At 38.8% G+C, this 13,663-nt stretch overlaps 1 protein-coding gene across 6 annotated transcripts in view; it reads left to right on the top strand.

The window, feature by feature from the left end:
- ARHGAP28 (Rho GTPase activating protein 28) overlaps nucleotides 1–13,663 on the top strand; it is a 149,685-nt gene that overhangs the window by 14,308 nt on the left and 121,714 nt on the right. The gene's annotated exons all lie outside the window — the stretch shown is intronic.

The raw sequence follows: 13,663 nt of genomic DNA on the forward strand, positions 1-13,663 counted from the left end.
AAATTAATGAGAATTTGTTTTGAAAGAATCAGACTGAAGCATAAACGTAATTCTTTTAGAACTTTATTACCCACCCTCCTACTCTACTCCCCCAGTCAAATAACCAATACAAAGTAGCTTATATCTTGGGAGTAGCTGGCTGAATGCTCATCGCAGACATATGCTGGAATCCTAGTGGTTCAGCCAAAGTCCCATCTTCAGACTTCACATTTAGCATAGCTTTTATTCCCATTAAGTTGGCTTGCAGTTGGGTGACACAGCTGGCTATTGTGGATGACAGAATTCTCCTAGTGCTGTGCCCCGGAGGGGTACAGGGCAGATGGGGGAGAAGACTACCTCAACACTAAGGAAACCCTGACCCCTACATGCATTTTGGTAATTCCATGAAGGCAGGAATGTTACTAATAACAGAGCAGATTTTGTAGGTCATCTCAAACTTGGTCAGCTGCAGTTAAGCCTGTGGCTGCTGGTGTTTGGAATGCACCCCTATTTGTTTTTGGAAAGTGGTGAAGGAGATTCAGTTACAGGTTTTCCATCTTCCTGGAATTATGCTACTCCTAGAATAGAATTCTCCACATACCCAAGTGTGATTGGACCTCAAATTTAGCAAGTATTCGATTAAATGAACCATTTACTGTATCAATACCTACTTTGGGGAACTGTTTTACATCCAGAATATCTTTCTTTTTCTGATGTTAGGGTGAATTTATTTAAAGCCAAATTACAAAATGTATTGTCAAAATTATTTGATGAACTATTGAAGCAAGGTAACTTTTCACAGACAGCATGTGTAGCAAATACTATCTTTTAATTTGATATTCATTGCTCAAAGATATACAAATGAAGGCAAAAAGTGATGTATTTTATGTTTCCTTGATACTTCTAGCTTGTGCAACTGAGTTGTATTTTTACATACAGAAATAAGAAGAGTTATTTTTTATCATGTAGTTCTTAGCTTTTTCAAGTCATAGAATGCTTCGAGAATCTAATAAAAGCCTTAGACCTTTATGAAAAGTACACATATGTATGCTGTACAAGTTTGCATGCATTTTCAGGTGATTCGTGGACCACAGGTTAAGAAGATATTGGTCAAATTATTTAAAATTTCCTCTCTTTTTTTTCTATCCAGGATATCTTTACATTTACAGTTATCAGGACCATTTCATATACCTGGAGAGTATACTTATAGTATTCAGAGTGTTTCCTCAGGATTTGAGGTGAGCTTTGAACGACTGCTGGACAAATTCAATATAAAAACAGATAGAATGCCTGTGTGTGTCTCCCCACAATCAGGACACTTCCGGGTGGCATTGCTGTGATGGCCAGCGTCTGGGCTTGGGCATTTCTGGCTGATGTGAGAAAGCCAGTAGGGCAGAAGCTGGGGGTGCCTTGGGCTTATGAGATAATACCTGTATGAATGGGATGCTTCTTTTCTCAGAAGTGAAAAATGTTGGCAGTCAACATTTAACGAGGTCAGGGCACAAGAAGGTACTGAGTTTTAGCCATTCTCAAAGAAGGTGTAGAGGAAACGGAAGCCTTTCAGTATTTCACACGTGAGGGGTGGGAAATTGTATAATAGTTTTCTAATAGGAGGACAAGGTAAATTAATCCCCCCCCTTTTTTTTTACCCTCATACCCACAGTCCAAGTTCAGTGTTCTGAATGGGAGTTTGCTTGGTGTTTCTAGTGCTTTCCTTGAATCCCTGTGCAGGTGTGTGATCTGCACGAGACCACCAGTCCCTAGTCTTTTTTTTTTTTTTTTTTTTTTTGCGCCATGCGGGCCTCTCACTGTTGTGGCCTCTCCCGTTGCGGAGCACAGGCTCCGGACGCGCAGGCTCAGCGGCCATGGCTCACGGGCCCAGCTGCTCCACGACATGTGGGATCTTCCTGGACCGGGGTATGAACCCGTGTCCCCTGAATCGGCAGGTGGATTCTCAACCGCTGAGCCACCAGGGAAGCCCCAGTCCCTAGCCTTTTGTGCCAAGACAGAGAAGAAAGTGTTTGCTTTTGTAATTGAAGCATTTCTGCCATTGGAGTTAAAGCTTCTAGTACATCTCTGACCAATATAATCATAACATGAGGAAAAAAATGTTTGAGCTGAAAGTTAATCAGAGCAAACAACTGATCTGTCTGTTTGCACATTATCTATTTAGTAGCCGTACCGCACTGAAAATAGATTCAAGAAAGGTGAGCTGAAGTCATGAGTTGCAAATTTGTAGCATATCTTTATAGGAAAGTTGAAAAGGTAGCAGCCAAACAAACACTGCTCTTGCCTACAAACATTCCCTGGCAGCATGGTCCAGCAGATTTCTGGGCTGGACAGATATTTCTCCTTATACAGGATTTTATATCCTGCCTTGATTACATATAGCCTGTTCATCAAGCAGTTTATAGCATATTTGAGGTCCGAAGAGTCCTTTCTGCACATCCTCCTTCCCTTGCTGGGAGAGCCTTCTCCCCAGTCTTCACCTGGTTAAGTCCTGTCGTCCCTGGGGATTGGACCACAGCTTCTGTTGTCTAGAAAACCTGCCCTAATACCTTTTCCTCTTCTCTTCCAGTCTGTATCCAGTTTCTCTCCTTTGTGCTCCCAGTGAACCCTGGGCCTACTGCTGCCCTCAAGTTATTATTCTTGATGATAATGCTGATGTGACTTCTCTGTAGCTGCCCCCCTGTACTCCACTGCTCGCGGCCCCCTAAGAGCTGGAGCCACGGTGTGTCCTTATGATCTCAGTTTCCAGCAATATGCCCCATAAATGTCTGTGAAATGGAGGGAAGGGGGCCATGTATGATTTTTTTTTTTCCAAAACTAAAAAACAAACTGATCAACTCTGGTTAAAATTTATTGTAGAAGACAGTTTCTTACAATAAGAAAGAGAAAATAAAACACTGAAGAAACACAGGGAAATGCTAATCAGGGTCGGGTTCCACATGGTCAGTTGCTTATGCTTTCACTTTGTCAGATTTTCTCTCGTAAAGAAAAAAATCCCTGGCAGGTAACAGAAAAGGGAAATGCTTTTGTTTTTCAAACTGTAAAACTAGCGTGTCCATGACCTCATTTGAGACAGTCGTTCTCAGAGATAATGTGTCTCCTGTTAAAATGCAGCATCTAATTTAGGACTTAGTAGCTAGGGATGATTCAGAGGATATTAGAGGATATAATTTTAAAGACTGGGAAATAATGGCCATGAGGAATATATAGAGAAATTAAGATTGTTGGGACTGGGGCATAGAAAGGCAAAATGAACCGTGCCAACTGGGTCAACAAGAAGCCTCAAACCGGTGGGCACACACATACTTTACTGGGGTGTCTGAAGTATCTACTTGTTCTCTACTGGGATGTCACATCTGGAGATGGCCCTGCCAGGCCCAGTAAGAGCAGCGGCAGCAGCTTCATAGATCACAGAATACAACAGTGCTGTCTCTGTGATGGTGTAAGCCATGGTATTTGCTATGTAATTTTCCTTTCTGATTTTACTTTGATTTCCTTTCCTTGAAATTCTCTAGGGTTATGAAGTTAATTGGCAATTGCTAAGACAAGAAACCAATTTTTCTATTATAAGAAGTAGCAAAGTCCCTCTCATTTTGAAGACATGCCTACAAATCTTTAAAAAAAATTCCAGGTGTCTGGGAAGTCCAACTTCATAAAGTAGTGTTTAATTAGAAAGGAAAGAGAGCTACATTTGTAGAACAGACCAATTTGATTATACTTTAACTATTAAATAGATTGATTTTCAGGGTGGCCATTCTCATTACATGCATTTAATTGACGTTAAACTGTATTAAGAATTTAATTTTAGCTCCCTTTATGAATCCACCAATGCCCATTCACCCTTGGTAGACTAATAAGATTTCTACTCAGACATGCTTTTATTAATCCTCATTTCTACTCTGGGAGGAAAACATGAGTGGAGCCAAGTGGAATTCTTTCCCCTCCTGAATTTAACAACCACAGTTTCTGGAACTATTGCAAAAGAATGTGAACATTATCATAACTTATTGGGTCCTCAGATCCAAATTCAAACAATGAAGCAAAACAGACCTCCTTATCTATTCTGATTGTATCACTGGCATCACAAGTAAACCAAGGACTAGAGCTTAACTTTCAAATTTGAGCTTTTGTTTGATCCTGTCTCTAACTCCGTCTCTCACAGTCTTTTCTGTCTACATCCAAGACCATTTGTGTCTTCAGTTAACACAGACCTCGTGCGGCGTAGCATAGGTTCCAGGCTCGGCAAAGCCAGTTGCTGAATTCACTCCAGCCTCTGTACAACGAGAACCATGTCTGAACAGAAGGGACTCTGTGAGCTGGGCTCTGGACGCTTCTCATCTGGTGCAAGGTCAGTTCTTAGCTGGAATTGCCGTGTGGTAATTGCCGTGTGATACACAGGCTCTGCCTCCTCAGCTAAAGAGCACGGATAGGTGACAATGAGGTCACTTGTTCCTCTCCACACTTCTTTATCATCGTGGCCACAATTCAGGAGTGCAGAGAGTAGTCTCCTAAGAAATGCCTCAGTATCATCCCACCAAGGTATGCGTTTATTTTTCCCTCTTTATATGCTCATGATCATTCTATGTGATTTTGTCTTTGACTCACTGATTGAGGATGATTTTTTTCTATTGTTGCTATAAACACTATACATAGGAGTGTGATGAAGTAAAATTAGAGCCTCAAGCCTCTCAATAAATCAGTAGCTTTTGTGTCTTACAGAAGTATCACTTAGTCAAGTGATTCTGAGTCTAGGCTATAATTTGGGAGGGCACAGTGAAATAAGAGCCTTGGGATACCTAGGTGCCAGTGTGAAATGGTACCTGAGGGCTGATTTTGTAGTGGTTTTTTTTTTTTTTTTTTTTTAAGGAAAGTGTCCTTGACAGAGACTATTAAATAAGACTATTAAATATTTCTGCTTACTTTCAGTACAATATTGCAATTGTAAGAGGTTAAAGTAAAAAAAAATAATTTGACGTGAGAGCCACTGCTTGTGTCTAATTAAAAATAAATCTTCAAATTAGCCTTTCAAAAATTTTTTTAGACATTCCTATTCTCTCTAATGTAAAGGGACAGTAAGAACAAGTATCATGTTTTCAGTGAGACCAAACTGAAATCAACTATTTTTTTTCTTCTCTGTCCCCTATCTGTATTCGTGATTCATGGGGATGACGCAATCATATGATTTACTCTGTATCACACAGTAAAGTTCCAGCTCATTCAATAAGTGCTGTCCATAGTTGGAAGGAATAATATATAAAACCTCACACGGTATGAGGTTTAGTTAGAGACTGACCTTTAAAAATTATTCTTAGTAATATGGGTTTTTTAAAGATAATTGAAAGGATGACATTTAGAGAAATAGAATTGAATAATGCTTTGAGGTGTCTCCTTTTTGTTGTTGTTTTAAAGTTTGAATTCTGATGGTCTTCCCAGAGCTGTGGCTTCTGCGTGTGTCTGACTCTAGTTGAGTTTCATCTTGAAACATTTCACCCCAAGCATACCGATTTTTGTCTTAGTAAATATTGTTCCTGTCCATAAAGACAAAGAGATTACTGAAATTCCTATAGGAGTGTAATTGTAAAGCTGACATACAGAGACATGCTCGTTTTTCATGATTAAGATTTGGTCAAATTTTGGTCTATGTGTTGGCGAACATGTGCTTAAGTGTCACCTCATTGCTCTAAAATATGTGATACAATTGATTCTCTGTTTGCAATGACTCCAGCTTTGTTCAGGATACATACTTACAGCAAATAAGACCACTTTCATGAAGGAACAAGGTAACAGGTTACTAGGAAGTAATGTCTATTTAAAACATTATTATAGAATGGAATGTATAATTTGCCTTTGGCCATGTGACTCTGAAGCTGTAATTACTTTCCTTACATCTTTAATGAAATTCACTTCTTTCTATTAAATGTGATCTTCAAACCTTATAGCAGTTTCTCCCCAAAAGGTACCACACATCCAAATCAACTTTTATAGAGAACCCTTTAATGATATGTCATTATCATAGTGAGATTAAACCTCTTTGGATAGCTGAGGCCATTTAGTGGAAATTAAAGATGAATACAGTTCTATGTTGGGTATCATAATCAAGATAAGTTTAAATACTAAGATCTGTAGAACATGGTCAGAACTTTTAAGTCACTAAGCGGGACATTGTAGGCTATTGTCTCCCTTGTACTGATTTACACTGGCATGGAGCACTTTCCAGAACTAGTGGTCAACTGTACCCTCGAACATCTGTAGTTACGTGGACTGAGATAAGAGTAAAACAATGCAGTCCAGTGCTTCAGGGCATGTAAACTGATCTCCTATGGATGGAGGGCAGGAATTTCCTCCCTTCTCTCTGTAGGTCAGTTTCCCAAGAATCTTCATAAGCAATAAGGTGAATGAAGCCTAGGAACTGGGAAGCTTTATTTGTCAGCTGAGTTTCCCAAGTAGACTGTACATCTGAGTGGATAATTTGATCCAAGGGTAGGGTGGTCATGGGTTTTGTGTAAGGAGACCAAGAGTAAGTAATTTTTCAGAAGAATTATAAAGTGCTATGGAGAAAGCATAGGCCTACTAAGGCAATTGCTGAGTTGGGGGCATTACTGGAAGTGTAATATGAGAGAGTGAATAATGAACAGTGGCTTGTTTCCAAAAAGTGACAATGGAATCCTTAAGGACAGAAGTGTCACTAGAGTGGTTATTATAGAACAGAAAGTATTGGAGGAGGAAAGGGAGTAATTTGGCAAAAGGACTAGAGGGAAATGAAGTCTTTGAAGGTAGGAAGAGGCAGAAAAAAGGGAAATGGGGAAGAGCACCACTGGGCTCATGATGGTAAAAACAACTGATTTTAGGATGAGGAAATGAAAGAATCAGAATTATTAAAACCAAATGCAGCACTTATCAGTTTTTTTGCAGATGTTGATTCTCAGAAGATGAATAAGAGATCATTTGAAATTCACATGGTGATGTACCAAATCCTGTAAAGTGTTTGAGAAGGAAAGATCAATAGAACTCTCCCTTTTCTGAGCATATATGATTTTAAACTAACATTTATTGAGGTAACTTTATGTGGCTTTAGTTGCACAGAAAGTTTTAAAAAAATTATGTATGTCTTGAAGTAGGGAAGGAGGGTGTTTGTTTTGTATTGATTTTGCCTTTTAGAAGTTTTAGAGTTAATCAGTAAACCTAATTAATTTTACAGGTAGAAAAAACTGAGTGAAAGATTCTTGTTGAATAGAAAGCTTGGGGATGGGGCCATGAAACAAGAAAAAATGTGCATGAAGATAATGGAATCAGTGCTGACAGTGAACAGCCATTGGTTGTTGTTGGCATAGACCAGTAGCTTCTGGAGTTGCCAAAAGATATGACCTGAAAATAATACAATAAAGAGATTGGATCTGAATTTTGTGCAATTTGACTTGTGCCAATTACACTGGTTGTGCATAAGTAAGATGACTATATACTTTCTTGTTCGAAATGGGACACTTTTAAAAGTGAAAGTAGGTGCTATACAATTATGCCTGGACAGCAGGTATAAACTGAGATTTTTCTAAACAATCCAGCACATGTGGTCACCCTATGCCTGAGCCCAAATACTTTAAAATGTATTCCACGTTTTCTAAAATGAATATCATTCCGGGACAACATTTAAGCAATTTTTCTGTATTATCAATAAGCACCAAAAAAATCAGTTTAAGTTAGTATATGTCTCAACTATTAGGGTTCATATATTGGTCACAAAGGAACTGGGCCATTTTGGTCATAAGTCAGTTTCACTCTCATCCTCTCCAGTATTGAAATAATCAACTCTGTTAGCTTTTTTTTTTTTCTTTCCTTTTAGTGGGCTTGTTTTGTTTTATTTTATTTCATTTTATTTTATTTATTTTTGGCCCCGCCGCGTGGCTTGCGGGATCTTAGTTCCCCGACCAGGGGTCAGACCTGGGGCCCTGGCAGTGAGAGTGCAGAGTCCTAACCACTGGATAGCCAGGGAGGAGCTCCCCTCTGTTAGCTTTAAAAGAAGCAAATCAATGTTGAAGAGCAAGATTTCTGGCTCTTCTACTGACTTGGGCAAGTTATGTAGTCCTTCAGCCCCTCACTTTCCTCACTGGGGATAATAATAGAATTAATCTCCTAGACTTATTGTAAGGGTTAAAGACATCAATATAAGTAAAGACCTTAGAACAATGATTGCCACATAGTAAGATCTATGTAAGAATTAACTTGTTATTCTTAATCTTACTCTTACTCATATTCTTATATCCCCTTGAAGCACCGTTCTTTTTTTGCACAGTCCTTTGAATCATGATTTCCTGCCCTCCTTCCCTTCCCCCTCTCCCTGTTCCACCTCTACCACCTTAATGTATTGATAACCTAAACATAGGAGTACCTAGCATAAAATATCCTTTCTGACCCTTTGCAGAGAATATGGCCTGTTTAATAGTCATCACATATGGGAAATAGTAGTATTTTGGGGAACATGAAACTGATCAGTAGAATATGCCACTCTTCTTTAACGTGGTGAAGTTTGGGAAACAGGAGAAAGCTCTGTTATGTACTTTGTGGAGATAGAGAGGGGAGAATGGGGAGTGGAGCAGGATGGAAGGACAGGAAGAGAAACAAATGGAGCAAAACCTAGGAAGTAAAATGGGTCTAGAGAGATGGGTCAGAGTCAGAGATAAATGAGAAGACAAACCTGGCCAGCATTGCATATTGGGAGGAGTGTGTCTGAATTAGGCATTATAGGGACATACTGATGATTAATGCAAAGTTTGGATAGACAACTATCATGATGTTACTACTCTCGGGAAAGAAAATTCATACAGATTTGGTAAAGGAACAATTTAAGTAGTGTTTGATTCTACCTACCTGTCCTATTGGATTAAGAATTAAGCCATGACAGCGTACATATAATTTTCCAAAATTGCGTGATCTCTCACTCTTTATGTCCTTCCCTCCATTATTCCAATTAATGGGACCTGTGACATCAGAGATACAGGGCCAGACTGAATAGCTAATGATTTTAGCAACTTCGGTAAATTCTTTAGAAACTGATGTCAAGGGAGTTTCCAGAGTTCAGTAGAATAAAGCATTGAACACAGAGTTGTTCACCCCACACAAGCAGGACTGGATATCAGGCTTCCACAATGCACTGCCCCAGAAGAAAATTAATGAGCTCTGCTCCTTGGATTACCTGTCAGGAGGCTTTGAGGATGGTTTCCCCAGGGGTAGACCTCAGAAGTTCCATGCCAGAGCTATATAATTTTGACTTGGAGGGCCATTTTCCAAGTGCTGTGGAGTCCATTCGTTGTGCTGTGTTAAATAGCTATTTCTCAAGTTTATTTAGGAAACTGAAGCTTGAGGAATGATTATTTTTATTATATGTCACTGTATGGGATTGTAGGTCTGCTATAAATATTATTTAGAAGATGCAAAATAAGAAATTTCTGTGGCAAACATACTATAATTTTATCAGATGAGAAATGGGGATGGAGGAGGTATTAAAATCCATAGAGCATATATAAGATGCTGTATAATAGAGCATATATAAGATACTCTATTCTTCTTTGGTTTAGGGCATAGAATTGGCTTTAGAGTCTGTTGCTTGCTTATCCTTTAATATTGCTCCAGGAAGCAGGAAAAGATAGAAAGGGAAATGTAAGTTATCCAATTTTCCTTCTGGATGGTTGGGCTAGTTAAAGATTTGTAGGTAGACAGACCTGAAAGTGAGGTATTAATGGTATTTGTGGTTTTTTTGCTCTATATCTGTCCTTTTATCATCTTAGATAGATGAAAGTTGTGGTTTTTAATCAGAGAAGATCAAAGGCAAGACAGGAAATGATTTATTGTGAGCAAGAATCAGGTAAGGACATAGAACTGCTTTAGATTTGTTTTAAAATAATATGGATCTTATTGCTTTATTAAATGGGTTTTTATTGAGACTTTTTAATACTCATTTCACATGTAACATTGTAAATGTAAGTTTGAATAAAATGCTGGCTAAAATCAATGAAAATTTAATACTTAGCAAGCATGGAGTGGGCTTTTCCTTTTAAATGCTTACTGTTTTCTCCTATATCTTTATTTCAGCACAGATACCTTATGTATAATTTGAAAGGAGGCAAATTCAGATATCCTGGCAGATGGGGATTTAGTTCTTACTCTAATCCTTTTAGACACAATTTCTAAAGTTTCAGAAAGTTTCATTAAAGAGTTGGTAGGCAAATTTGGAACAAATCAGATTTTTCAAAAAGAAAAGCTTAGAAATGAATAAGGAAATTCTAGTTCTCATTTAGAATATCTTATTGGTGATCAATAAAAGCCCCACTTTGGGTATACTCTTTTTTGTTTTATACCTTTGCAATGACTTATCTTCATTTCTGTGATTGTCTAATTTATTATTAAAATGTTACCAATTTTCACCCAGTTATCCCTGCATGGTTGGTTAGTTAAAATACATATACATGTATATTTAGAGCTTGTGCTCTGCACCTAACAAGTTTAAGTAATTTAAATAAGCCAGAGATGCTTATGGGACATCAGACTTAAATGAGTGAAGGAACTGAAATCTACAACTCATCCATGACAGGAAATGAATATGGAAATTATAAGAGCAGAAATGAAAAGTAAAAAGTAGCTAAAATTTGAATACTTTCACAGATTCTTATCTATCTGACCTTGAAAAAATGAAAGATATGACAGAGAAACTAGGCTTTCACACCCCGCTGCAGAGCTTCTCAGCTAAAAACAACCTGACTTGACAATTCACCTGGAAGTTGCTGCTTCCCACCCAGTTTGAAGGCAGTATCCTGCAGTCAAAATATTGGTCATAGGTGGTTGATTCTTTTCTCAAAAGGAGGTTCATTAAGATTGTAATCAGAACCTTGTTTGGTTCAACAAGAAGGTTAGGCTAAATGTTGGCTCTTTTGTAGGAGAGGGACATCCAAATATAATCGGGAATTTTAGGGGTTTAAGAAAAACATGTGATCAAAAGATGTGCAATAGGAGTTCAAAGAATTCACTATGCTAAAAAATGATGGGACTCTTCCCTGAAATGGACTTATATCCTAACTGTGCACGCCTATGTAGGTACAAACAAACAGACCTGTTGTGGAGAACAGTTAAGTGAACAGATAAGTTTTTTCTCCCTTTACAAACATTGGGTAACTTTAAAAGTTTGATGGCAGTAAATTTGCAAATATGATTGTTTTCACCTTCCAAGTCAAATTTTTTTTTAATACTGTGATTGAAAGCAAAAGTAGTATAATTCATAAGAGAACTATCAAAGCCAAGATCCTCTTACCTTAAAAATAAGACTGTAGGGCTTCCCTGGTGACAGTGCTTGAGAATCTGCCTGCCAATGCAGGGGACATGGGTTCGAGCCCTGGTCTAGGAAGATCCCACATGCCTGTGTGCCACAACTACTGAGCCTGCATTCTAGAGCCCGTGAGCCACAACTACTGAGCCCGCGTGCTGCAAGTACTGAAGCCTGTGTGCCTAGAGCCAGTGCTCTGCAACAAGAGAAGCCACCGCAATGAGAAACCCATGCACCGCAATGAAGAGTAGCCCCCGCTTGCCGCAACTAGAGAAAGACCACGTGCAGCAACGAAGACTCAATGCAGCCAAAAATAAAATAAATAAATTTATTTAAAAAAAAAAAAAAAAGACTGTAATCCCTGCCCCACCAAGAAATTCCTAGGTCCAGGAAAGATACAAACTCAGAATTTAGCAAGTACAATGTTGTATTATATAGTATAATGAGCAGAGAGTAAAATATTAAGTTAAATGTACAACTTCTATGAAATTGTTTTAGAAAAGAATTTTTAAAACTAATGAAAAAGTTTTAACTGTCATTTCTGTTGTTTTTAAAACACATTCAGAATACTATCTAAAGTCACTTTCAATTCCTTAGCAGTGTGAAAGATTCCTAACGAGAAAAAGAGATTACTTTGGTAAAGCAACAACTGGAGTTGATTTCACATTTATTATCATCTAAATTTACTTTAAGCTATTACAATAGAACTTTCCCTTTAAAACCTCTCTTACCATTACTATTACTTTACATCCTAATCTTTAATTCATCTGAAGGGATTTGTTACAGTTAGTCTGGGTCTAAGACTCAATCTCTTCTAAAGGATGCAACACTGCAATGGGCCTTGTCCTTCTCTGGATTCATTTCACATTACTGATTTTACCTGGAAATATGAATGTGGTAGGTACTATGTATCCATCCATGCGGGTGTCCTTAGAAGATAAGAAAATTAGTTCATAAGATTATACTTATGTCTCCATCTGTAACAACCTCCTTTTTTTCCTCAAGTTAAATTGCAGACTTTAAAAATGCATGTGGACATACACAAAAGAGTGCATACACTGTACAGTCACCTTCATATACTGTACAGAAGTGGCCAGAACTAATCTGTGGCATCAGAGGTTAAGATAGTGGTGCCCCAGGGGTGGTGAAGGTGTGGAAAGGATGTGGCACCATGGCCACGTTACGCATCTCACTAAGGCCCAGCTTCCTTGTCTGTATTGTAGAAAGGCGCATGATAATCTGCATAATTTCTTGGCACACTCTGTGGTGTATAGTCAGGGTTTAGTAAGCATAGATATTATCAACAGCCAGTGGTGTAATAGCAGTCCCATAGGTTTCTCAAGTTCAAAAGGTCCCTTTCAACTTTGTCATCTTCCTTCACCATTATCTACCCATTTGCTGGTTACGTGGAAATTGTTCTCCTTTTCCCTCCTGCCCCATCAATCACAAAGTCCATTGATTAGCTCTCCGGAGTGTATCAGCTTCTTGTACCCCATGGCCTGACTCAAGGCATCAGCCCTTTCTCACTTGTCTTATTTCAAACACCTTGCCTCAAACTCACTCTGCCTCCAAAAAGCTTCTTATAATGCAGGCAGAGTGATTTTTCTCTCTCAAATGGAGTTCAGTTGTGCCACATACACACCCTGCTTGAAATTCTACAATGGTTTCCCATTCCCTTAGGATAAACTCCAACTGCTTTATATTTAAACTCTCTTAGAGGCCTTACATGGCCTGATTTGTCTCCATGTTCTAGCTTCAACTCTTGCTATTTATTCCTCTTTTGCAGTGTATACTACAAAAGGGTTTAATTTCATTCAGTTTCTCATCAGCATGATACAGTATCCTGTTTCAGTTCACACATTATTAGAAATAGTGACATTCCTAATATTAATATTAATATTTATTGAATAGTGATATTTCTGTTAGAAATAGTCCTCTGTGCTGCTTCCTGTTTCTCCCTTTGTTATGGGCTGAATTGCAACCTCCCAATTCATATGTTGAAACCCTGACCCCCAGTACCCCTGAATATGACTGTTTGGAGATAGGGCCTTTAAAAAAGAGGTAATTACGGGCTTCCCTGGTGGCGCAGTGGTTGAGAATCCGCCTGCTGATGCAGGAGACACGGGTTCGTGCCCTGGTCCGGGAAGATCCCACATGCCGCGGAGCAACTAAGCCCGTGAGCCATGGCCGCTGAGCCTGTGCGTCCGGAGCCTGTGCTCCGCAACGGGAGAGGCCACAACAGTGAGAGGCCCGCATACCGCAAAAAAAAAAAAAAAAAAAAAAAAAAGAGGTAATTAAGTTAAAATGGGGTTATTAGGGTGGGCCCTAATCCAACCTGATCTTATAAGAAGAGGCAATTAGGACACA

This window comes from Kogia breviceps, chromosome 15 (assembly GCF_026419965.1).
Source record: "Kogia breviceps isolate mKogBre1 chromosome 15, mKogBre1 haplotype 1, whole genome shotgun sequence".
Classification (NCBI taxonomy): domain Eukaryota; kingdom Metazoa; phylum Chordata; class Mammalia; order Artiodactyla; family Physeteridae; genus Kogia; species Kogia breviceps.